This window comes from Haemaphysalis longicornis, unplaced genomic scaffold (assembly GCF_048455015.1).
Source record: "Haemaphysalis longicornis isolate Haplotype H1 unplaced genomic scaffold, Haemaphysalis longicornis Haplotype H1 scaffold_9, whole genome shotgun sequence".
Taxonomy (NCBI): domain Eukaryota; kingdom Metazoa; phylum Arthropoda; class Arachnida; order Ixodida; family Ixodidae; genus Haemaphysalis; species Haemaphysalis longicornis.
Genome location: NW_027526460.1, coordinates 110,836,436 through 110,863,794, shown reverse-complemented (window position 1 = coordinate 110,863,794; position 27,359 = coordinate 110,836,436). Strand labels below are relative to the sequence as shown.

The 27,359-nt window shown below is 49.5% G+C and overlaps 1 long non-coding RNA gene across 1 annotated transcript in view; it reads right to left on the bottom strand.

The window, feature by feature from the left end:
* Window positions 1-3,409: 3,409 nt before the first annotated feature.
* Window positions 3,410-27,359, bottom strand: part of LOC144152972 (uncharacterized) — a 225,594-nt gene continuing 201,644 nt past the window's right edge. The window contains exons 2-3 of the long non-coding RNA XR_013319257.1: window positions 15,244-15,526; window positions 3,410-3,715 (exon numbers count right to left, since the gene is read on the bottom strand). This is a non-coding gene — a long non-coding RNA (uncharacterized LOC144152972). The remainder of the gene's footprint in view (window positions 3,716-15,243; window positions 15,527-27,359) is intronic.

Here is a 27,359-nt window from a genome sequence, read left to right as displayed (position 1 = left end):
TATGCTAACATAGAAGATTTAAAAATGAGATTGATGACAATTTTCGGAAGACCTTTTGGGTTGGTAATGTACGCACGACGCTATGGGAATCTGTTAAAATGCTGGACTTAGCGATATTATGTTCGACAATACGATTTATAACAAGAAATATGCCATATGCTTCCGTCGTAAAAATGCTGAAATTCATATTGATGGCTTTACAAGCATTGAAGTTGGGTCCATGTGCAGCACAACACACCGCAGTGGAAGTTTTCGACGGATCACAAAGAAATTCTGCCGCTCCATATTTCTCCGGGAGATACATAAAATGCAGAAAAATGGCAGTTTTGGGTAGAGTGTTTTTCCCAAATTGTGTAAGAGTCAAATCGCAAGATACAGGACAAAACTGCCATGGGGCTAGAGTTTCAATGACAGATGTTTTGAATGTGTCTAAAAACGAGACAGAAAATTCAGAACCTTCCTCCCTCGCCCTGTGAGAGAAAGGCGTCGAAATTGATGGACGATGTAAAAAGGGTTGAGATGTGGCTGTATCATTCATTATACATATAATGGGATGGTGAGACTTGAACTAAACTTTAAAGGTATATAGTAAATTGACATACTTGCGATGGTACCCTAAGCACCATTTGTCACACTCGACGTACACACTCTGCAAAGGGCTAGTGCGGAAAGCACCGGACGCAAGCCGAACGCCCAAGTGCTGCACTGGGTCAAGCATTTTTAAAGCTGTTTCCCTCCCTAAACCATATACAACACTCCTATAGTCCAAACGGGAGCCTACCAGGCTAGTAAACACCCGCAGCAGTTGTTTGTCAGCACCATATGAGTGATGCGACAGGACCTTGAGAATATTAATTACTTTAAGACATTTTCGTTTTAGCTGTTTTATATGCTGGGTAAGGGATGTGTAGCGTCCGCAAGTAAAACCAATAATCAGTCAATCAGTATTCAACAAAGCAAGACACAGCATTAATAGTACCACGTGGCATGCGTATCGCAGTTGCAATTAAGAATTTAAGAACGCTATCCGACGTGGTAAAGGTGTTTTTTTGTACCCTAAGGTTTTTCGCATGCAACTTTGTGAAGGTCAGATTCTGAAATTGAAACTCCTGCGACCGTTTCAGATTGGCGGGATTACATCGTACGCTCAAAAATGATTTCCGTCTTCATAGTCGCGGTATACGGTTCCTATGTGTAGAAGCCGATAATGGTGCCCTTATGATTAGGTTATGCTTTTAGTCTTGCGCAGGATATGGAGGTCTCGCATGGCTTTATGCAACAGTGATGTTGATGCGAGGCGGTGGCAGCCTCTTAGTGCGGTCTCCTTAAGCATTGCCCGCCTCCTTGGGCGGTCCGTGTTGCAGCCCCGACTGATGTACCAGGCTCAATTCCACCATCTCATAATGACAGGCTGGGATCGCCTCGGAGCCATCAATCGGGATACCATGCGGGCTATTATGGACTTCCCCGAATGACCCAGATACCAGTTCTACAGGATGAGTCCCAAGTCAACACGATTGATGAGCTGGTACAACAACGCCGCTCTGCTGATTCCTGTATAGTTTCGATGATCGGCGGAGCCTCTGCACTAGCCTGATACGCGGGATATGTTGTACCAAGCACAACCGTGAAAGGTGCAGTAATTCCTCCGTGGCAGCGAGTATACAGCTAGCAGACAACAAACCGTCGCCTTGTCAAGCCACGGCCAAGGTCTCTCGCCTCCATGGCACAAACACGCAAACGGCAGTTGCATATGTAAATGCCAGTTGAACAACGGCCAGGTGAACAACGACAAAGTGCATACTGCACTGATCGGCCAACAGCTTTTGGGGGTTGGCGAAACTTGCTCATGTGCGACTAATTTCTTGCCGCCAGCATAACTCGCTGAAATAGCTGCAATATGCAATGGCATGGGCCGCAATACTGCCACCGGCGCACCACAAGGGAACGTAGCGCACCAGAGGAGGTAGCGCTGCGGAGGCTACGCGTTGGAATGGCCCGTAGTGCCTCATGGCCGTCGCAGCACTGCGGCCCATACGGCTCCACCTGCCCATTCTGCGACTCTGCAATATACAGGAAGTGAATGTGCAGCATCTGCTGTGGGCCTGCCCGGAACTGCATTAAGGTTGATTACGAGCCGTAGTGGTCTTGAGGGTATACTTTAGATAGCCAGTAGTTCGGGCAACTGGCCTCCACCGCGGCCGGCCGCCCTGCAGAGCTGCAGGGCATGGGTTCATGGCCAATTTCACCGACAACTCTTGCAGTTTATACAGGAAGCCAACTTTATCGTGTACCTGTGAACTGGTTTATAATTATGCTACACGAAAAACTTTCAAACAAACAAAAAAAAAACCGTGCACCCCTTCATCTAACGACGACGATGGTTGAAGGCGTAACTTATGGATTCTTCGGTTGGCCAATCCACACTGCGAAAATGGGCTACTCTGGAGGTACGCTTCACTTTTATAAAAAACCAACAGCAATAAAACACCAACAGCACCAGTAGGTCTAACGCTTGGGTTTAGGTTGCACGGCGCGAATCGGTACCTACTGCTTGGCGTTCGCTTCGACCATGTGGAAATGGAGCAATCGGATAGACGCCGGTTGCATAACGCGAGGGATCCAGTTCTAATTCCGGCCTCGGGAAGCGATTTTTTCTTTCACTTCAACCATGATCACTCATCATCATCATCAGAGAAAGTTGGCTCTCCTGCAGGGCGTATTGGCGTATAACGGCACCAATGACAACACTTAAGTTTGGCTTTGAAATTCACCCTGTTCATGATCCGAAGCAAATGTTTTGTTTCATTATTCAGTAAAACCAATTCGTTGTGATCCTAAGCAAATGTTTTGTTTCATTATTCAGTGAAAGCAAATCATTGCTGACCGAAGAGGGTAACCATCCAGAGTGAACCCTTTCCACAAAACTACGGTACTCAACTCTCGATTCGCGCATATGTGACGCTTTCTGAGACCAGTCTCTGCTTTGCTGGAACTGGGGAAGTAATCACATTCCACCTTTTATGCGGGATGACACCTGAAGGAGACGCGCCAAATATCTACAAACGACTAGTTTTTCGTCCCTAATGTATTGCGCGCAACTTCGCAGTTAAACTGCTGCGATCAGAAGAGGGCCGAGCGAACGCTGAGCCAGGGACGCACCAGGGTAAATCGAGAGACGAATGACACATGCGGACCTCGTTTCTTACTTCCAACACACATGACGCCCTGGAGAGCTGCACTATGGATTTTATGCGTGGGCACTGGCAATTACGTACTTGCGACTGTTATTTGGTTTCTTTTTACGTCATGTGGAAACAGGCAAGAAGTGCATTTGTCCTGGTTTTGGTACTGGTCCGCCTTTTATTGTAGTAGCAAGTCAGAAGACGGTTTGCCTGAAACGCTCCTTTCTAACAGACTTTTATTATAGCTGAAGTGTGGCATGTACAATGGTCTGCCTCTATCATTGCTCGAATTTACGAGATAGCAAAAAAAAATAATTTCGATGAGCTTAAAGGACTCCATCATACTCGGTCAGGGTTCATCTTCGTTGCTTGTTTGGAGCCCTTGCATGGTGCTGTTGAGTGCGGCTTCTCGAATTCCCTTTAACAATGTCGGCAGCTTCTCGGTTCGGGAAGTTGATTCAGTGTCGACCTCGACAGCGTGCTCACCGGTTGCGTTGCTGGCGTCCGAATTCACGCCACGTCTTTTAGTGCTGTGGGGAAAAACAAAGAAGACCCATAAAATCGAGGCCAGGCTAGGATAGCTGAAATTAACTCAGCAGCACCTAGTGCGATCTGCCTTTTTTATTTCTTCGGTAGCAAGCTGACGAATACAAAGTGCACAGTTGAGCGCCAGAACCCGAATGTCGAGCACAGAAATCAACGACTGCGTATTCGACCACGTTTTTTTTTTGTGCTGGGAGGCTTTTAAAATTTTGTCGTTTTTTACAGCTCTTGGTCGCATGTAGGAACACTACTTTTTATTAAAGTATCCAATTCTGAACCCTGATACAGTGAAATATTCCAGCCAGTTGGTTTCTGGAACAGTGATTAGAACATGATTGGCAGATACGAATAGTAACTGGTCTGCGCATTGCGTCGTTTTCATGCGTACGCGCTTACTTGTTTATGCGTCGATGCAGCGCTTTGAATCGGAGGTGTACTGTTACAGAAGGCGACACACAGAGCTAGCGCTCTGTGTGTCGTCTTCGGTGTTTTTGTCCCTTGTTTTGTGCTGCACTTCACTACTTCGCTATGTACCAAGACGCCCAAACCAACACTCTACGGTACTGTTACCCCGCAATAAAGTCCAAGAGCAAAGTTTTTCTGCGACGGCCGCGTTCCTTCTGCGCAGCTCGAATAAGAGATCTGGAAGTAATAGTCTTGAAGGGCGGATGGAAGGCGAGTAGTGTTGACTTGTTTCTGAACGTAATAGACACCCCGTTTCTATCTCACCGAGCACCATATCTGGCCTCCCCTAAACAATCCCACGTATAATTTTGTAACATTTGGTAAATGCATTGAGCATGCTTCATTTCGATCCCTGCGTACGAGAGTTTTCATGAGGCGTGGGCATCGCAGCACTACAGTAACTTCGGTAGCAGTGTGATTTACACTTCGGTGGTTTCACAATGCCAACGCAATAACTCTGCAGGTCTGTAATCAGACGTCCTACCCTAGGGATGGCGCGTAAAATGACTGACCATGGCGCACAAAACTGTGGATGGCAGACACAACAACAACAACAACAACAACAACAAAACACGTGAAAGAACAGTAAGACTGCTGGGATGCTCGTACTGGTAAGCATCGGTTAGGGTAAAAAAAGTGTTAAGCACATTTGAGATAAAACTTAGTAAGAGCGCCGTGCAATTAGCAGTACTCGCTGAATTGTTTTTTTGCAAGCAAAGGAAAAACAAAAGAACGTTACAAATAACCTCGAAGAGAGGCGAGATTAAAGACAACGCAAAAACAAACGATGTCTGCTCGACGTGCTCAAACCGCAACGAAAACAGGATATGAAGACCAATACGGGCGCTGTCACAAGAAATCGAGCCTGAGTAATGCGAAAGCTGGATAATTTTATTGAAAATAATATATGTTACAAATGATGGCTTGTGCTCTACTTGGGGAAAAGGGGGAGCGGCATAGAGACGTGGCTACATGTGGAGTGAAAAAAAAAAGGGAATACAGTGGGATGATGGGAATAATGAGATGACACGTTTGGCGATTGTACACTCGTGCTTTCGATCATTCAAGTAGTGTTTACGTGTGCAATTTATTACGCTATAGTGAACAAAACCATCCAATTGGTGTATGTCGCTTCTGACAAATGTACGATCAGTAATCACTCTGTAATTTCTTCGTATCTTCTGCGATTCCTTCACCATTTGACTTTCCTATGCCACAGCTCAGAGTCGTGATAGGAAATCACTATAATGCACGTTGAAGGGCATTAATGCACAAAATGCTTCGAAGGCAATTGTCAAACTGGCAATATTTTTTTCCCGTGCCTGGCTTCTTTCATCGTAAATTAGCAATGAGGTAATAATATAATATAGAGCTAATATATTATAATATAATATAATATCAGGTAATAATATAGAGCTTTAGCTGACCGTTTCTGGCGGTGCGCTCTTGTTTCGACGGCCCGTTCAGCACAACCGGAGCTTCAGCAGCAGAGAAGCGTCTAGCTAAGCGATAACCGTATTTCCCCTCAACGGGGAATCACTCGTGTGACTTGTCGTGTCCTGTGCGTTTGTAAACCAAAGCTTCACCCAAAAGGAAATACTATAAGAATCGGTATTTTGGTAACTCAGATAAAGTAAAACACCGTGTTTATTGCCTAATTTCACATTTTTTAAATATAATTTAGTCACTGGCACAATATAATGGCCCCCCAACGATTTAAAAAAAAAGCCGTTCAATTTCCGAATAGCCAAGACAGGGCGGTCTTTCTGGGAGCTGCATCGAAGTAGGCTCGCGCTTCGGTCGACGGTTTCGGGGCCCGTTCTAAACCTAGTTGGTGTGTGTGGCACCCTTGCCTATTCGGAAGCGCTTTCGCAGATTCGTCGCTCACGTTTCAACTAAAAAAATAACACCATCTCCCCGAAGGGAACTATGTGGTGAGCGGCATCCGGATCCGCTTGGCGACGTTGGCGTGCCGAAGCGGCTTCGCTTTCTCGCAGTGTGGGATCCGCTGCTCGACGCTGGCGTTTCGAAGCGGCTTCACTTTCTCGAAGTTTGGCATCCGCTGCTCGACGTCGACGTTTCGAAGCGGCGTCCCTTTGCCGAAGGCGACGTGGATCCGCTGCTCGGCGTCGACGTTTGCGTTCTGCATCTCGAGCTCTCCTTTGCGCAGCCTTGTCTTTAGAGATGCTCGCGGTTCTGGGAGTGAGCTGGCTGGCGGTGGTTGAAGGTGTGCCAGCCAGTTCGCTGACAGAATTGTTGGCGTCCATTCAGTTCATCGGACAAGCAGCAACTGAGGGAGCGGCGCGCGGAGACGAAGAGCAGCGCGCGCGCTATCGCACAGCTGGTGGGGAGAGGGCGGAGGAGGAGCAGCGCGCGCGCTATCGCACAGCTGACGTGGAGAGAGGGAGAGGAAGAGAGCGGCGTTATCGCACAGCTGGTGGGGAGAGGGGGAGAGGTGCAGACGGACGCCGACGGACATAGCCCCGACCAAGAGATGCTTTGCATCGAAAAGTGGAGTGAAGTTCGCAGTAGAGCGACGGTCCGCTCCGTACGGTCCCACTATGGTGCGACGGTCCGCACCATAGTGGTGGGCTCCGGATTTATTTTGACTACCTGGTGCTTTTTAACGTGCGCCGAAATCTCGACCGATATTGGGATGATAGCTGTATTTATCGTGTTCCGTATACCAACCGAATGTCATACATTTTTATCAGGCCACTTTAGTGCAAATTTGGCGTAGGCTACGAATTCTTAAATTGATCAACCTGTTGATTTCGGGCTAAATAAATTGTGTCGTCGCGTTTGCTCGCAGACGATTGACAGGGAACATATAATTTGGCCTTGCTTACTGGCTCTGCATAAAACGCTGCTCTGACTGCCCTCACAGAAGAAAAATAGCTGCTGCATTGCTGACAATGAAGAAGGCAGGACAAGACTACTTTTCTATCATTGGAGGGATAAGTGCGCCAAATGCGAAAGACTTAACGGTACCATTTGCCAAGGGAAACCCGGTCAAAGCATCGGCCGATTCAGCAAAAAGGAGGGCAGGCCTCCGTTGCTAGGCTACGGCTGGGCGTGCGCAGAGCGGCTCGCTGTTTGAGCTGCAGCGAGCAGGAAAACGGAGGGCACGTCTTTTTTTTGCTGCCAGAAACGCTTCTGAAGCCGCTCTGCACCGCCCTATTCAGGTGTCTTTGGTCGCTCGTGTACGTGCACTTTATCGGTCATAGAGTTTCTCTCTGTAAGGATACTAGAGAGGAAACTGCGGTTGGGAATTGATGGTGGCGTACGTGGGGGGTTATGGGAAGACCACAGCTACTGGATTAGGCTTGGCATGATATTTGAATTCTTAAGTGTATTTTTGGGTTGGCTTTCTTCACCATGTATTGATATGCCAAGTCAACCGTTCCGACAGACTCCCATTAAAAGGACTACGGTTGACTCCCTTTTTCCTTAGCTTAAAAACCACGTGTTTTATTTCCTTCTTATATAACAAAGCACGCATCTTGGCGTTTTTCTGGCACTGTGTTTGAATTTACGGCCACTAGAACGTTTCAAACCAAGCCAATGACGAAAGTAAGGCGAGCGTACGGTATAATGGTCGCCCTTGATGACACAGACGGCCTTGATGCGAGCCGCACAGACGCTAGCGCCAGTTTATGCGGCTCACATGATTCCTCTCTATAGTGTATGTTATAAGAAACTCTATGGGATTGGGTGTTTGGGAGGCATGGTTGAAGCAGGACCATCAGTTTGTTGTGAGGCGGAGGTGCCGTTTGAAAAGCTCATCGTCGTTTCACGTTTTTAACAGCGACGCTGTTCAGGCTGGTCCGGTCATTGGGCCAGTGAACGTGCGCAGGAAAACCTGGCTTCGTGATGACGTCATCGCTCGGCGAGGTTTTATCGACGCCGACATGAGTCTCGCTGCGTTCGGGCGAGACTCGTGCCGCCACCTGTCGGAGGCGCGATACAACTGGTACAAGCACGGCTTTGGAAACGCGTTACGGGGTGGCTCTCTATCGCTTGTTGCGACGAGTGGTGCAGCTTTGACAGTGGAAATTCAGGGAAGCTTTCACTCACGCGCAAGGATTGGAAGCTGTTGTAAGTGAGAATTGCCGGACACGTTTCACTATCATTGTTTATTTGCATAGCTGCGATTCTAGTAGTAATCCTTATATGCATCGAAGAGGTCGTCGTCTTCTTCGGGGCGAGTGGTGGATGCAAAGTCACCATAAGCATTGTAGGTTTCCACTATTTCAACTGGCACGCGCGCGCGCGAGAGAGAGAGAGGGAGAGAGAGAGAGAGAGAGAGAGAGAGAGAGAGAGAGAGAGAGAGAGAGAGAGAGAGAGAGAGAGAGAGAGAGAGAAAACTTTATTATTTGCAATAGGGTCGGTAGCTGTGTCCCTAGATCAGAGCTACCCAGCGCCCCCTCCCGCTGCTCGTCGGAGGAAATTAGAGAGAAAGGGTCTTTAGGGCAGCCCCACATGAAGTGGAGTACAGTGGAGCGTGTGCCACAGGCAGGAAAATGGGGGGGGGGGAAGGGAGGGGTGGATGTGGTGAAGTATCGCTCGACAAGGGAGAGTGTGAGTCTGGAGGAGTTGCCATGTGCGTCCCTGCGCGCGGGTGAGCTGAGAATGGGCAGGGGGGTATTTGCGGCGGGCGAGGCGGTAATGACTGACAATGTCGTGGTAAGTTGTCAGTCTGTCCCTGGCGGATCTGGCCCCACGGTAGGGAACGAGGCTGGAGCCCGTTCGGATTGTAAGTCCTCGAGCGACGACGTGGGCTGCCTCCTTTCCACCGAGGCCGGCATGAGCCGGGGTCCGAATTAGTTCTACCGGGGAGGTTGGGAAATTTTGAGCCAGCATTTTGAGGGCGAGTGACGAAATAAGGCCACGAGTGAAATTTCGAACGGCCGTTTTAGAATCTGAGATTATAATCGCTGGGGTCGGCCTGTGTGACAGCGCTAGCGCCAGTGCCTCCTCCTGCGCCTCTCCGGGATCGGGGGTTTTCACCGTAAGGGAGTTGATGGGAGGGTAGTCGGGGGTGGTGATCACGGTTATCGCATATGCGTCATGGTGGCGGTATTCATCAGCGTCCACGTAGTGGATATCTTGACGGATTGGAAGACGCCTCTCCAGTGCTCGTACCCTCGGTGTTCTTTGGCCCGCGTTATATGTTGGATGCATATTGCGGGGTAGTGGCCGAACTATGAGTTGAGCGTGGGTGGTATACGGAATGGAGACTTTCCGGTCTAATCTTGCCGGTATGTTAAGGCCAATTCTGTCATGAATGTGTAATCCTGTAGGGGTAGTAGCTAGACGGTCTATTTGAGCATAAAGGTGTGCTTCTACTAGCTCTTCTGCCGTGTTGTGCACCCCTAGATGTTCGAATCTGGCAGTGGACGTGTGCAGGGGCAGTTGCAGTGCCCCTTCGTAAGCTTTTCGAATGATGCAGTTGATTTTTTCAAGGTCAGTAGCGCTGACCTGAAGGTACGGCAGAGAGTACGTGAACCTGCTCACGGCGAAGGCTTGGATCAAGCGTATCCTCTCATTTTCTCGCAAGCCTTGACGCCGAGTAGCTATATGTCTTATCAGTCCGATAGTCTGTGTGACGTGCTTGTTAAGGTGTGTGAGGAATTGTGTGTTTGCCCTATTTTGTTGTACGAGCAGTCTGAGTATCTTTCAAGTGTGTACCTCTAATCGGGTGATTATCACTGCAGATTCTAATATTGGAGGGGGGGGGGGGGGCTTTAGTGCCACGTTTTTGAACAGGTCAGTCCAGCAAGTTTGGCTTCGTCCGCGACTGTCTGGGCTCCAAGTTGGAGGGTTTCTTCAATGAGAGCGTCGCTACCTCCTGCAACCCAGAGGGTAATATCGTCCGCTTATAGACTCAATTTCAGGTGGGGGATCTGTTTGAGCTTTCTCGGAATGTTAATTATAGCAAGATTAAAAAGCAATGGTGATAGCACCGCACCTTGTGGTGTTCCCATGGATGAAAGAGATCAGATATCTGATTTAACATCACCAATCTGAATGAAAGCCTTGCGATCTGTCAAGAAATCACGGATGTAGTTGTACATGCGTTAGCCTGGATTGATTGATGCTAACCCGTGAAGTATCGCTGTGTGCGAAATCCTGTCGAACGCCTTGGTTAAGTCAAGGGCCAGGAACGATGCTGTGTCTAATGCACAAGGTAGAGTTATTTTAGAGTTACCTGCAGCATTTGATGTAAATTGCTGTATTAATCGGTTTTTTCTCCAGCAGTGCTTTCTGGCAATTTGTTTGATGTTGGCTAATTGCAGTTCGGCCTGTTCTTCCAGGCTAGGGGGTGGCGCGCGGGGGTCGTCGGATGTGGCTTTACGCTTCGGCGGGGGAGGGCTTGCGGACGAGGGCTCGCCAGCGAGTGTAGCTGTCTGGAGCTTGAGGGATTTATTTTCCTAGCGGAGAGTAGCATTTTCTTGGCGAAAAAGGTCGATTTCCGCTCGAATGGCGGATAGTTCTTTAATAATGTCGGGGGAGGAGACAAAGAGCGGGGAGGTGGGTTGCGACGAGCAGCGTGAGAGGGCGCTCGAGTAGCTCACCTAGTGCTCGTTGCCCTGGGGCTGCTGTTTCCGAGGCTTGTGTCGTCCGGAGCCTTGGGCAGTTTTCTTTCTTCTGAAACAACCTCAGCGTACGAGGGGGGTCGATTGCGGGGCTGGAAGCGTCGGGGGCAGTCCACGGAGCCTGCGACGTGAAGGCCCTCGCACACTATGTACAGGGGGTTGCACGGGTGGTTTTCAGCGGGATTCGTCGCGCCGCAGCTGGAGCACCGCGGAGGGGTCCTGATGTTCCGGCATACATCTTGCCGGTGCCTGACTTGCCAGCAGACCGCCAATGCCTCCGTCTTGCGACCGAAAGGCTTGCACCGGCACGTCACTGCCTTGTATCGCAACCAGAAAGGGACTCGGTGGCCATCGCACAAGATTTGCATCATGTTGGAGGTGTTAAGCCGTTAAGCATCAAGAATTGGTAATCCCGGGTTGTAACTGAAAATACTGTCCGACACTTGTTCCGGGCTGTCGTCCTCAACATTAAGATGACTCCAGTGGTGGTATTAGCTGGCGCGGACACATGGGCAGCTTTTTCGTATCGTTGACCTCGGAGCACAAGAAGCTTAATTTCGGCGTATATATATCGGGTCGCACGGTCTTCTGAATGTGTGCTTATAAGGAGATCGCACTAAGGCTTGAACCAGGGCGAAGCTGCAGGACTTCTTTATACGTGAGCAGTGAAGGACACATCACCACGCATTTGTACAAGTTTGAAATTGCTTATTTACATGTTCCGTCATTGCTTTGCACTGTGCTGCTAGTAGACATCGTCATATGCATCAATATCGTCGTGTTCCACATGCCAAGCATCACACGCACGATAGCGCTTGACGACAGCGCTGGAGTTTTTATTCTTTTATTTTTTTTCTAAAGCTTATGCGCGAGTCGGGGACTAGGTGGTCACCGCGAGTCAGGCGCTCACGAGCGCTCCGCATTTTCTTGGTATTTTTTCCCTGAAAACCAAACTTACGGCTTGTACAACAGCTCCGCTTAAAAGAGAATAATTAATTCCAGAATAAAAAAGCCAAAAGGCCGAGAAGCGATAAAGTTAATCAACTTCATAATTAGCGTCCCACATACCAGCAGAGCACACTAGCCGAACAGTGGCCACCGAGCAAGCGCTCTTCTCACTGCGCCCTTTCCAAATAACCATTCATTACCGCCTTGACCGCCGTCGGTACCCGCCGGCTCATGTCAACCTAACTAATTCCGAAGAACACACGTGGCGTCTCCTTCAGACGAACACGTTCCCTAATCCCGCTATACTCCACCGGATCCATCGTTCACTATACCCTTCCCCGGAATGCCCTGCATGTGGAGCTCTCGCCACCCTTCCCCACATCTTCTGGGGTGCCCTAAAGATCCCTTTCGCCTAATTTCCTGTTATGAGCAGTGGGAGGAGGCGCTGGGGAGCTCAGACCTAGAGGTACAAACCTCCTTGGTCACCAGAGCTGCCGATGTCGCCGCCCGGCACAAGCCAGCGGCCACAACCGCCCTTTGAGCCACATAAAGCTCAATAAAAATGTTTTCTCTCTCTCTCCTGGAACGCGTACATTGTACATACTTTCATGACCGAGTGTTCAGTGCTATTTGGGGGCTAACTACAACACCATGCAGAAAACTTGGCCGGGTATCGAAGTACAACCACGCAGAAAGCTTAGCCGAGTCTCCAAGCAAAACCACGCATAGCTGAACCAAGACTAAGCTGGATCAGGCCGCCAGTTTCGCTTTTTGCCCAGTCTTCCAGCCACTAGTGCGAAGCTGCCCCAATTGTTTTTACTGCAAATCAGTATATGTCTGCCCCCCCCCCCCCTCTTAGTTTTCATTCCGGTGTCATCGATTTACTCGGCGCCGCAATGGGGCTCCTCCTCGCCCCCGCTGATACCTCTTTCACAACTATTTTTCCCCTCGCCTCCACCGATGCCTCTTTGGCAAGTTGCTCAGTAGGCAGCTCACGGCGGTAGAGCGGTTACCAGATGATTGCGAAAAATAAACAGAAGGACTAATGGGCGCAGAAAATGCACCGAAGATTGCTATACTCCCTAATATGAAATGTGTGCGCAGCGCGAGCTGCAGTCCTTTCGGTCACGGCACAGTTTTGCTGCGTTTCAGGAAGTGTTCGAGTGATCAACGAACGTCCGGCGGCGTGGGATACTCTTCTGCTACCTCGCAGCGTCCCGTTGCCGCCGGCCAGGATGTTGCGAATCGTGTTTGAACCTCCCGCGCAAATGTCACGTGGCTCCGATTAGCCGCACAGAAGGGAGCAGCGAGTACGTTGTTTCCAATGGTGTTTTAACCTCCCGCGCAAATGTGACGTGGTTTAGATTAACGAAGAATGGAACAGCGTCTCGGGAAAGTGTCGGTGGGGCGCTCCTTGGTGGTGACGCATGAAACATATGTGAGGGAAAGGCAGTGAGAGAGATGCGCCGTAGTCTCACGTGTCGTATTCCATCTCACCCTTTGCTAGACGCTCCTCTCCGTTTTCTTTCGTCGCTGCTGCGTTCGCTCACTCGGTTGCGCGGAATTAAACAGACGCCGCTCCCGCGAAGCCCAGGTAACGGCTGCCAAAGGGCTGCCCCCTACAACTACCGAAACCCGCCATCGCCGTTTGCGATGAAATACCACTTTGCTGAGTAGCTGCGAATCCCTCCCGGTTGAATAGAAACTTGCCCAGTCGGAACGACGGCGTGAGCCCATATTTCTTTTTCAGCTTGGAAGGCCTCCCGGGCGACATTTTCACCGGTGTCTTTCACGCCTAAGTATGCGCCATCACCGGCTACCGGCTTATGCGTGCACGGTTTGTGGGTGGAAAAAGGGGGACGTGCACGTGCAGCTAGGCTTCATACCGCTACCGATGAAATGCCGGTTGTGCTGGTGGGAGATTTAGATGTCGAATTTACATGGCTCAATGCGCTTAGTCGGCTGTCCTGCTTAATCGAGTGGTTCGGGTGTGGGTTGATGTGTTACACAGACATCTTGCGAATACAGTATGATGCCTACGAGGGGTAGGAAACGGACAGCCGCATGTTTGTACGCGAGAATAGAGCTCAAGTGCTTCCAGGTTTAAGTCGTTACGGAACGGATGTGTGCCGTTCGTTTGGAGTAAGAAGATCAAGAATTGAAGCGTTGGCCCGAACACAAGCGTGAACGGGCGCAAAAACAACGGAAAGCTGCTGGCGCCACCGTTGGCACCTCAAGTTCAGCTCGTCGAGTAGCGGCAAATCTCTCCGGCGTGTCCGGCGTGTAGAGGAATAAGTTTCGACAGCCGCGTTTGCGGTGCCGAGAATAACTTCCGAATTAAAAAAAAAACTCCTAACTTTTGCAAGGCGGTGACCCCAGCACTGTCCCAAGATGCTTACTACAAGGCTTCGTGCACTCCATGAGCTGTGTCTAGCTCTGCAGGTCATCCATCTTCACAGAGTGGAAGGGACATAATTTTTTATTACAGCCCGACCTTGAATGGTCAATTTTCGTTTTTTTACGTACTTACGGACCGTTGATAATTTAGCTATGCACAGTGTGTGGTAAATAATCTTTATATTATAACCTTGAACAAATTTTGTGCTTTGAATTTTTTCGCATTCGTATACGCATATGCACTTTTACACAACAATAAAAAATGCAAACCAAGAATAATAACAAATCACTAAGGGGGGGGGGGCAGGCCTCCTCTCCCCCTCCAGTCTCGAAATGAACACCGGATACAAAGCTAAACTTTTCTCATATTCGTGTTTTTAGCTTTGTGTTCCAGAAATGGTGAGGTAGACAAATAATCTCCGAAAGATATAAAAGCCCCGAGCATGATGGGACCCGCGTGCAGAGGCACGGCATCAGTGAAGTCTCTCACGCAACTCACTCACGCATTTCAGTTTCTCTATACGTTGGAAAAGGGTCATTTTTGTAGTTCGCTGCACACGCACGGATGTCGCTACCCCGATGCTACAAAATAAATATTTTGCAATACCACAGCCTTTGTCACTTTGCCCTTGATTCTTGCCCGCAAGCCACTACACTAGCTCCTGGGCTTTACCTCAAGTGCTCAGGTGTTTTCTATTTTTAATATTCAGACCCGCTTGTTCCACGATGGCTTTGCATGTGCTGAGGGGAGACTCTTTTTGGGAAATAGGCGGCGCATGCTTACCGTCTCAGAATACCAACAAAAAGCTGTTTTTTCTACCGACGAGCGCTCCTAGAAATTCCTGGTTCCGTAATTCGCCGACATACTGTCGAATATATACTATATGCGAAGTACTCTCAGCGGCCGCAATTGTTCAAGATTACGCATATAGCGCAGACGTAGTATTTCGTGCTCATTGGGGGTTTAGCAACATATGAACCTCTGGTGGCGATGCCGATAATAAATTCCAGCCACATGCTCCACTTGCGTTGTTGCGACCACTGGCTAGTCCTAAGCGCTTACATCGCCTCAGCTTCTGTCGCTAGCCTATAAGGTGCATCCATACCTCGGCCTTGTGGGTTCCAAGTTATGGAATATCAGCCACTCTTCGCCCATCTCGGCAGGCACCGTCGAACGCTCCTCGTCTTCACGTGCTGCAACTTCGCCGGCGTCCATGGCAGGGAGGAAGCTCTTGTGCACAAGCAGGATCACGCAGCACACTAAGGCGATTCCCGACACGAGTGTGTAGAAGCGCCATGGTGGACTGATATTGGGGCGCTCATGCTCTACTTCGGACGCCGGATGGGCCGTGCTCCTAGCGGTTCCCGGGTCTTTATGTTGCGGTGGACCTGGAGCGAATATTTTAGATGAAATAAACTTTCCTTCCATTTTGATTGCTAATGGCGTTTGCATTAAAGACCCACATGAAATGCAACAGAATCAAACATAATAGGTGTTGCATCATAGTAATACGTCACCTTTTCGCGCAGACCTACTCAGGATTTCGTAGGAATGTCAAGGCATCGCGCAACGCAGTTGCACTTCCATTTCGGCTGTTCATCTTCGCCACATACCCTTCTCCTTCTTCCGCCGGTGCTCTTGTATAAGAATATTCAAACTACTCGTAGAAGGCGGTGGTTCATCGTTACGTTTAACTACCGAGCACAAAAGACAGAAACACGGCCAGTGTTCGACTATCGAAACGCGCCACATGTGTCCGGAGTTACAATGATCTCGATGTGCGCTCGCTGCGGGCCGGGCTCTTAAAGGAGCCATGAAGAGAAAATGCAAGTTGGTTTTATTCGAAAGATTTCGTGTTTTATAGTGCCCCCAGCGCTTGTCCGGATACAAACGGTGCTTTATTCACTGAGAAATTAAACAATTTAGGTTAAAATTTTGATTTTCCCGCTGAATAGTGCGTTTTCGTGGTCCCAAATGACATCACAGGAACCGACCGCTCTGCAGCCTAGAGTACCTTCATTCACGCATCCGCCGTACAGGGTAGAGACACGTATACGCTGGCGCCATTTCCGGTTGTTCGCTCGCCGCCGAAGCAAGTCATTGTGTCAAAACCGCGCTAAAATTATCGCCGCAACGCGGTTTACTGAAGAAGTTTGAATCATATTGTCTGTTTCGCGTTGCTAGGTCTCGTGGGAAACGAAAAGAATAACGCGTTGAGCCCGTTGGCCCAATTGCGGTGGCACGGGACCGTTCAAAGGTTGTCTCCACCCTGTACAGCGGTGTTGGTTTGTTCCCGCGTTTCTTTACGTTCCGTAACCTAGATGGCGCCACCATACCGTGGCAAGCGTTTGGTTTGTTTTTGCCCGCATTTAAACATGGCTTGTTTTTGTTCCGGGAGAAAATATTCGTTCCCTGAAACAGTGCTCGCTCGACAAATGGGGTCACGTAAGACACCGTTGCTTGCGTCAATCGGCCAGTGTCGTCTGAGACAACCCCAAGCCCCGTAGTGCTGTGCAGCTAAACCAAGCATGCTGTGCACAGTACGAACAGCAGAACGCATCAGTACTTCTATGTTTACATGTGCTTTCGTAACTTCCACTGTTTGTCCCATCATTCTTATTGCTTTGTAAAGAATGTGCCCTAAATTTAAGCGAAAATCGCTCGTTCGTCTAGTTTGTAAGCTCTACCTAATTTGCGTCTGCTTCTGCCAGCCTCCGCCAATCGCAGAGCTTAGCTCATGTGACATCATAGGTTCTGTTGCGGGAAATGAGCTGGTGGGTCGCATGACCATTCCCGTTTTTTCTAATTATGTAGCTTATTTGAGCGAAGTTTACGTTAAAAGTGGTGTCAGTATGATCCTAACGAGACAATCTTTTGAATGAACCAAACTTGTGTTTTCTCTTCATGGCTCCTTTAAGGACAGCTCCATCTTTGTTAAGGACTGATTACCATGCACAAACAGAAAGACGGGTATTTTCGCAGCATCATCGTAATGTTACCGCATCACAATCTGGTGACCAGGAACAGTTCTTGCGTGCTGACGATTAGCAGGAATGTTTTGCGGGAAATGAAACCAAACAGGGTAAAACACAGCTGCCGGGGAGGTGATGACGATAGCGGGGTAGGTGAGAGCGACGCTTGCGCTTGCTGCAGGTATGCGTCGGTGACGTCGCGCCTATGCCTTTTCGAAGTGTCCTGGGGTCTGTAATTGAGTGATGTGAGCGAAAACGTTTTACCAAAGACTGCAACGGGGTTCAGTTATTTCAATTCTCGTGCAGACCAACGGCTACAAAAAAAACAAAAAAAAAAAAAAAACAAGCCTGCGGACGTGCGTTTGTCCATTGTTCTGCATGCGAGGCAGTATATGAGTGGCGCTGCAATTACGGCGACGGTTGCATTTTCTTGTGTCGGGCATATATTTTCTTATGTCGGAACGTTAAGAAGTTCGCACAGGACATGTGAAGGAATAACTGCGAAAAGATCGCATGGAGAAGTGCAAAAACCGGCGGGCGATGTGAGCTCGGTGTAGCGGCGGCGATCTCTGCTGTTTTGGAAATACGCGCTGAAATCGACAGAGTTGTTAGGACCCGTACGGTAGTGTCACGTTTAGGGATTACACGGCGCCTCCTCTCAGACATCAGAAATTTTAGTTCAAAATTAATATTATTCCCACCTGTTGATTTAAGAATATCTTGCGGTTATCCCAGTATATACAACGCTGGCTTTAATATGAGGTAGACGGCATGCACTTCACAAAAATCGGTTGCCTGTCCCTTTCATTAAATCTACTACAAGTGTGCATACGCCACATGTCCGGGTATAGTGGAAATCGGATACTGAGACGTAGCCTGATATGCGCTTTTTGAGCGGATCGGAGTGCGCAGTTTTCCTCCCCCGCTTTATTGCCCAAAACTGCAACCGCTCAGGAACCCAGTAAAACCATCGCAAGAAATTATTTAGTACAAAACAAGAAGTCGCCTTGCAAATAATTACCACAAAATAGTTCGCGGAACTTCGAAAACTTTCTCTGTAATTCTTGGTCAAGTGTTACTCTCATGCATTTTGACCGATAGTGTTTTAACTGCTCCAGAAGCTGATAGTTCACTGGGGTAAACTTAAAACTGCGCGCAAAACAATATTTCGCCCTAAAAACTACCTGTGCGAACATACCTTGGATTACACTTCATATTGTCTAGAGTAATCACCTCTAAAGCAATTGCGATAAGCCGGGAAGCTGTGCATGACTTTTTGTATAAGTTCAAGTCACTGTCTCGCGATTTCAAAATAACAGACTGAAATAATCTCCAATTATTCTCTTTTATTTCGGCACAGTGTTTCACTTCAGATAATTTAAGTATAATTATTTGCTTCTACTTAGGACGGTAGGGTAATGGCTCTGACGAAATTTGAGGAATTGCTTGGAAATACAACTTAGAATCAGTAGGGAACTAGTGCCGCGTTGCATGTATATGCGTTCGCCTGTGTGTGAGAGGTTGCATGCGTGCAGTTTTTTGCACAACAAAACGGCTGCTTTGTACTCGTGCGCACTAGCTACATGGCGAGGCCAGAAAAGAAGCCAACCGGCTATCCAACAAACCACGGTTTAAAAACCGGGATTAGTACGAAAAAACGCAGCGCAATGGAAACTCGACTGCCCCGTGTATCTTCCAGGCGGAAAAAAGGAAAGCTCCTCATCGGAATCGGTGCCCTTCTGTCAATCTGCAACGCGACGGCGCAGGTGGAAATGAAGCGTAGCGTACTGACCTTGTCCAGAATGGCCCGCCGGCCTTGCAGACGTAGCTCTAAGCCCTTCAGGAGGTACGGGCAACTTTAGCTCTGGTCTGCTTCCATGTCTTTCCACGTCTTCCATGTCTTTAATACTTCGTCTTTGTCTACCTTCACAGCACGGTCACACAGGGAAACCACCAAGGCTTCGTCCCAGCTGCCAGCACTGGTCGGCGACTTCTGGCTAGTTTCGTTTTCGAATATGGCGATCCTAGCTGCGCGGTGCCGCCGCGTGGCATTCGTTTCAGTTTCACTCAGCATTTCTGTCTCTCCACCGCGCTGGCGGAGGGTCAGCTCGCAAACGTCGAAGTGGCCGCAAAACTGCAAATGTGAAACGATGCGTCAAACATTTTAAAGCGAAGTTTCGGTATCCTAACTGATCCCGTTTTACACCAATACGACCTGCAGGAAAGCCAACTTTCTCTGACGACGATGATGGATGATCGTCGGTGAGGTTAAAGAAAAAAGTTTATCCCCTTCCATTTTGTGAAGAACGACTACCTGTGAAGCTGGACGCCGTCCAGGCAGTGCACGAAACAAAACCCGTTTGTTTGTCATTTTCTATAGAGCACGCTTGCTAGCCAATTAGCTGAATGAACCTTCGAAGGAATTAAGCCTTGTTATTGTGTCCCTCCGGCGTCGTAAGCATCTTACTGTTTGTGTACCACACAAACCCAATGAGCTCTACCACTAAGGACACCGGACAGGTCCCATTGGGTAGTACGCGTTTAAACCTCTCGCCAGCACAACGGACAAGTCATCCATCAGTACGGGTATGAAACCTATTGGCGGTGAGCGCGACCACGGGCGGCGCTGCAAAGCGCGCCTTCGTGACGTCGAGTTAGAGATTCTCGCATTTGTCGTATGCTTCCGTCGGGCTCGCTCTCCCTGGTGTTTTTTTGCGCTCTGGTTGCTTTTGACGCTTATCCGCACCAGAGTTTGCGTATACGCAACTTTTTATAAAAACAAAAGACTTGAAATCGCATACTCTAGCTCACGGAGTGATTTAAAATGTAGTTTTTGATACCGCTGCGGAAGAAACATTGCCGGCGTATCCCCATTCCTGCGAAGCCTTTCCTGTGCGGAGCGGAAGACTCGGAGCTGGGCGTCAGCTTCTGTATTCAGCAATCTTGCTAAAAAAGGGAACATCCAGAGTCTACTAACCGACGACAGCGAAAATGCAACACCCAAACAAGTTCCAGGCCTTCGGGGCTGTCGGCTTTGGCAGAAGGCATTACAATTCCCGGTAAACGCATGTAGGTAAAACAGTTTTTGCAACCTTGCAGAACGCTCAAAAGTACTGATCACATCACTTATCTTTGTCATCGCATGGAAGTATGCCGGCATGCACTACGGGGTGCAACAGATGTACATTCAAGTCCATAATTACCTACTGTGTGTATCGGCGCGTGCTGATTTTATACCAGGCTTCTGACCAGTGTGGAGGTTTACCGTAAGCAAAACCAGTCACGTGTGCGGTAAAAATACCGGAAGACTATGTTTGTTCGCACCTGGAGGGATATTTCGGTACATTTCTCCCAGCCATACCTTCCCAAAATTGACATTTGCGTTGTAGTGAAACTGCACTCAAGAAGGGTAGGAAGAGGAGGAGGAGAAAGCTTTATTTAACAGTAATATCGAGCTGGTTAGTGGGCGGGCTCCTCAGTCCAAGACAAGAGAGTAAAAGTAATTTTCTTTAATTCATGGTACGTCATCCAGTAGGCCAGGATTTGTTCTTTACGCATGAAGAGCTGCTTAGACGTATTCATCAGTTTCGATTCTTGTCCTATCCATTGCATTCGTTAGCGAGTATATCAATCCTTCAACACCGTAATCATGTCATAACTGTTCGGGTTGAGATTCAGTTCGCTACGATAAGGATAGTTACGATAGAAATTCGGGGCACAACAGCCGCCTCCGAGTACTCGGAATGTGTTGTCTACGCCGTTTCGCGGTGGTGTAGCACAAACCTACTCATCGCATTTGCACGTGAATAAACAACTCATACTATGGATGTGCACCTTCTTGTACGCAGCCATACCAAGAGCCAATTTCTGAAGAAGGTACTGTATCCCTTAGAGCCCGAAAAAAATATCCGCAATAACTTTGTGGGCGTCCCGAACACCCCCAGACCTTTGTGTGTCGGTGCACAATAAGACGTTTGTGTCGGTGCAGAAAAATTAATACGTTTGGCAAAAAAATAGACATTCATCTGGTACCAGCCGCAACTACAAAAGAAATAGAAGACAGCAGTTTTCTTTCCTGCTTTGCGATGCGCTAGTAGGGACACGCTGCCTACTGCGTATCATTGGTCCGTTAAAGAGCACCTTAAAAAACGTTTGAAGGAAGGTTACGCATTTTGAATGCTTATAGGAAAGCTCTGAACACTGGAACTCACAAATAAGCTAGCAAGGACGAGTTACACACGATCATCTGACAGATTCTCAGGAAAGTTTGTCTATCTCGTGTAGCGCATACTTGTGCGGTATACCGCTTGAAATTATTGAGAGGTGGCTGAATCTGGAAAAATAACTGAATTACTGGAAATACGCTCTTTAATGCGCTAAAGCATCCAAACTGGCGATTTCTAGGGCAGGCACTGCTGCCTCTCACAAGCAGCAACATCGGCGCGCGTGTAGCAGACGACAGCGAAGCGGTTGCCTAAGCTGACGTCAGAGCCAGAGGGCGCCACTCGAACATCCCCCCTCACCCTCCTACTATTATCGGCTACAAACCTGTGCCCGTATAAACCGGCAACAGGCCATCTGCGCACGCTTAGAGGAGACAGATGCGGTCGAAAATTTCCCTCAGAAGCCCCTTAATCTGAAGAAGTGATGTTGGCAAACGCCGGCGCTCCAAGCGGACAAGTTGCTGTTCATCCGGGAGGCATTCGCCGCTACTCAAGGAGCTGGAACTTGAGGCGGTAATGCCAGCGGTTGCAGCTTTTCGTTGTTTTCGCGCCCATTCGCGCTTCCGTTAGGTCCAACACTTCTTCAATTCTCGCTCTTCCTCCAAGCGAACGGCAGGCATCTGTACCACAACGATTTAAAACCTGAAAGCCCTTGAGCTCCATTCTCGCCTACAAACAGCGGCTTTCCGTTTCCCTTTCTCTTCGTATCCTACTGTCTGTGTAACAAATCAACCCAGACACGAACAACTTGATTAAGGAGATTCGGCCGACAAAGCACATTGAGCCATGTTATTTGATGTTTAAATCTCCCTACAGCACAACCGGCATTTTATCGGTAGCGGCATGAAGCCTAGCCGCTGCACGCCTCCCTCTTACGACCATAAACCGGCAAGGGGTGATGGTGCATACTTCGGCTTGAGACCCGTGGCTCGCTACGTCATTATACCGCGACAGACGCCGAGGAGCTAAATGACGCTCTGGCAGCGGCAGAAGGCTTGCGGCCGGGCCGGTCATTTACAATAATTTCCGACTCGCAAGAGGCCTGTCGGTACTTTTTGAAGGGACGAATAAGCCCGCACCGGGCGAGCAGAGTAGAACCTTGGGCCAGAAAATTAATAAGCAGAAGACTAAGGTAATGCTGAATAACCTCGGGAGACCACAGCGGTTTGAGATAGGTGGCGAGGCAGGAAGTGGTAGGCGATTATATCTACTTAGGCCAAGTACTGACCCCGGATCCCAACCATGAGATAATTAGAAGGATAAAAATTGGGCGGAGTGAATTCGGCAGGCATTCCCAGATATAGAATGGCAGCCTACCATTGTCCCTGAAGAAGAAAGTGTATGACAGCTGCATCTTGCCATTACTCACCTAGGGGGCAAAAACATGGAGGCTTATTAAAAGGGTTCAATTTAAATTGAGGACGCTTTCAGCGAGCAATGGGACGGAAGATGATAGGTGTAACGTTAAGGGACAAGAATAGAGCGGAGTGGGTCAGGAAACAAACACGTGTTAGGGAGATATTAGTAAAATAAAGAAAAAGTTGGCGCAGGCAGGGCATGTAAGGCGACGGAAAGATAACCGTTGGTCATTAAGTGCAACAGAGTGAATCCCTAGAAAAGGCAAGTGTGGGAGGGGACGGCAGAAGGTTAGATGAGCAGACGAGATCAAGAAGATTGCGGGGATAAATTGGTCGCAATCAGGACAGGGCCGAGAGAATTGGAGATCTATGGGAGAGGCCTTTGCCCTGCAGTGGTCGTAGATAGGCTGATGATGATGACGATTCGACTGAGCGAACGCAGTAGCGACGGCACAAAGAAAACGTGCAGCAGCGTCTGGCGAAGGGTGAGGAGGCACGCGCAGCTATGGCACTGCCTCCCCCTCACATTTAATTCATGCGTCGCCGCCAAGGAGCGCTGTCCCCCATGACAGTTGCCGCAGAGTGTTCTGTTCGTCGCTAATCCAAACCACATGACATTTGCGCGGAAGGTTCAAACACGATTTGGAACGCCACGCTGGGCGGCAGCGACGACGCGCTGCGAGATAACAGCAGAGTAGCGCGCGCCGCCGTGCATTCGGTGATCACGCGATCACTTCCTGTGATGCTACAGATATGCGCCGTGACCTAGAAGACTGCAGCTCGCGCTGCGCACAAATTTCGCAGTAGGGAGCATATTATTCGTCAACGCATTTTTGCAGGACAATCTGGGTTTCTGTTTATTTTTCGGAACCATCTGATAACGGCACTACCGCCATTAGCAGCCGACTGCGCAACTTGTCAAAGGGGCGTCTGTGGTGGCGAGGGGGGAAACAGTTGTGAAAGAGGGGTAGGCAGTAGCGAGGAGAAGCCCAGGACTGGCGCCGAGTAAATCGGCTTCACCGGTATGAAGACTGAAGGGGGGGGAGACATATACTGCTTCTCCGTAAAAATGCTTCCCGTGGCTGCAATCGAACCTCGGTCCCTAGCGTTATGAAGCCGCCTTCTATTCGATTGCTCCATTTCGACATGGTCAAAACAAACGCCAAGCAGCAGGTACCGATTCGGGCGTACACCCCGACCCAAACGTTAGCCTTACAGAGTGCATCTGCTTCCGAGGGTTGCTGTGGGTATTCTAGAAAAGTGATGCGTACCTCCAGGGAACACATACTCGCTTGGCCAACCAAGGTACCCATCACGAGGAAGCTTCGCGTTCAACCATCGTCGTCGTTGGACGGAGGGGTACAGGATATTTTCGTAAAGTTCTTGCGGTTACGCCACTACACACGCTGGCGTTGATATGTGCTGGAGGACATGCATTTTTCCACGGAAATCTATTAGCTGTCCCTTAAACCCCGCGTTGTGTTTTCGTCCTCACTTTAAAGCGATATTCATGCGCAAATTCCTCCTCGTGAGGGTTAGCAACATTTGCGCGACGGCAAGAAAAAGAGCTCAAAGAAGAGAACAACGAAGCGCATATCGCGAGCTCACGCGGAACGTTCGGCAGCTGATCGTGAGCGCTGCGGCTCCGGGTGTTCTTGAGGAAGCCGACGCCGCTGTGATAGCATTGGAATTTGGACCGTGCCTCGATCATTCGCGAGCTTCTGGAGCTTTTACGAGGAAGGTCCGAACGCCTGCCCGCAAGGTACGTTGTCTTTGTTCTTCTAAAAATGACTGAGTTGGTGAATATTCATCGTTAAAGGGACAGACAACCGATTTTAACGAGTTCGCTATCCCAAATGAAAGGGCATCCCTTAAATCGCTTTAACGAGAACCCGTTTTGCTGATAACGTACTAGAGGTTATTAAATCGAAATTTTCAGATCTACGGGCCGCATGAGTGCCCCCAAAATATTGCTGGCAACCATGACATACTATCGCGCCCAATTTGACTCGCAACGGGCGAGCGGCCGCCGCAGCTGCTCCCCGGGGAGGCGGTGGCGCCTTGCAGCGAAGCACTCGAGAAGTAAAGGAAGAGGGGTCCGCTCTTCCGATACCCATCGGCATCCCCCGTGTGCTCTGTTGCCTTTCGCGCTCCGAATGTGGTGCGCATGAAGCTGCCCGATGTTGTTCAGCTTGGCGCAGCCTTGAGACTCCAGAATTGTGGTAAGGCAAACATAGTGGCGCAGTGGCCATCAGTGACGTAGCTGAAAGCATAATAGTGCATTCCGCACCGTGAGGCATTGTCAGAATTAGAGGCAGACGCAGTAAATAAAAAAAAAAAAATTCCCGCGCCTTCCCGCGAGGGGAACACGAGTAAATGCAGAGCATTTGGGCGTCAGTACTGATTGAAGGCAGTGTTGCTTCCATCGCTTCTTCCGTGATGCTGGAGTGGCAGACACGAGTAAACGTGGGCACGAGCGTCAACCAAGGAAGGAAGGAGCAACGCAGTGACTGAAACACGAGCGACCGCTAGCCGCTATATTTGCAGCGCGCGCAGAAGAGGGAGAGCAGTACGGGGGGGGGGGGGGAGCGCATGCGCAAGCAGCGCGCGCCCTACCACGCCCCACCGCGCTGCTATCACGCACCTCCTGTTACGCCGAGACCGCGACGGAGCGAACGGGCTGACTACGACGCATGCGCGCGCCAGCTGCTGTTGAGAGAGAGGAGGGAAGGAGAGGCGCACCTGCTGCGGACGCGGAACTGTTGACACCGTCCGACGCAGGAACAGGCGAGGCTAAGAAATGCTCTGCATTTAAAAATGCGGTCAGCCAGTGTTTCAGATATCTTTACTTGTGTGGAAGATTGAACATTATCGGTATTTCGCGACGCCCTATTATTGTCAAACTGGTAGGCTTGCGCAAATGCGCATAAGGGCATTGCATCCAATGATAAAACTTATCGCTGGCGATGCGGTAAACCACTCCGAAAACGTTTGAGGTAAAAATTTATACCAGCCGCAAACAAAAGAAGCAAGCAATGGTGCACACAGGGCATGCCGATGGGTATCGGAACAGCTGACCCCTCTCCCTTTACTTCTCGAATGCTTCGCTGCAAGGCGCCACCGCCTCCCGGGGAGCAGCTGCGGCGGCCGCTCGCCTGTTGCGAGTCAAATTCGGCGCGATAGTACAGTAGTGCTGCAACGTCCTTTTGCCTGCATTATAAATGAAAAGCGATATTCAAAAACTTGTCCCCAGCGAAAAAAAATTGAATCGCAGGCTTTCTTGTTCCTTTATGCGTTTTTTTTTAATTCACTAGTCTATTTTTCACTAAGGCGCTGTAAGGTCCACTGATGAGGTAAGGGGCCAAGCGCCCCGGCGGCGCGTGGGAACCCGCCACTCTGTCTGGTGGCTCAGCACGGTGGACTCTACGCTACAGCCGTCGCCAATTCGTCACGGCGCGCACGGGAGACGGATTGTCTGGCCGACCGAATACCACGCGGATAATCCCCCATTGAAAACGCAGACGGCGCCGCCGGATTTCGAGAAGCGCCAGGGAGGTGTGATTACCGACGTCGGGACGAGCGCAGCGCGAGTCTCCATTGTTAACGCGCCCCGGTCAGCACGACGCACAGTCGCGCCTTTCGCCCTCACCCCTCGGGGTCGTACGCGCCTACTGGCCAGCGAGCGTGCCGTAGTCCCGAAGATGGCGGCGCCTCATTGAATATCCCGTGGCGTGCTGAGTGACAGCTGTCTACGTGAATTTGGGCACTCCCTTACGCGTGTACGAACGCTACAGGGGTGTTCCCGAGAGAGGGTGATCTCGATGTTTTATAAGGCCGAACTTGGCCGTTGGAAATCGTTCTTGTCTGTGCGCCGAGCTGGGCAGTTCCCGGCGGGACAAGGAATCTCGACCGTTAAAGCTAGGTTGGGATTTGTGAGCCCCCTAGGTTAGAGGTTAAGATCGCGACGGAGGTTTAGGGTACAGCGCCGTACCGGGCAACTAGACGGATCTTGCGGCGAGACAGAGTCTCTGCCGTCGTTTCTCGAGCGGTTTGTGTACGCTCCGAGGATAGGAGAGTTAGACGAAGTTGAGAAGCTCAAGTGTTTTGTGCGCACTTGGAGCTAGCGTTTAGCTGAAGTTTGAAGTTTTTTTTTTTTCTAGTCATGTACCCAGTTTTCCTACTGTAAATAGCTGTATATAAATTCTTCGTTTCACTTAATCAACCCCAACGCCTCGAGTTGGTCAATTCGACCGCCGCCTCCAAGAACTTCAACACCATCGCCCTGCCAGCCTCCTGCCAAATCAACCGGAGCCCGGGCGATTGGGTTCCTGATCGACACCGGACTTCGGGGAAACGAACCACAACCATCTTCACTGGCGCCATCTGTTGGGATGGACGATAGGTAGAATCTGGCTTCACGTTGTGGAGGTCGGCAGTTCGATTCTCCCCGTGCGTAACCTTTTTTTTAAGCTGCCGTTGGCGAATTTGGAGACTGAAATTGAATTTTTCGGCAGAAGAAACGCCCCTGATTCTGGCAGAATCGTCCAAGCTCCTTCACGGGGTCTGTTTACTGAACGCTGCCGTTTATTCTGGATATGGAGGCTCAGAGCCACCCAGCGGCGTTTGGCGGCGTGTCATACGTATTATCAAAATAATGTTTAAATTAAC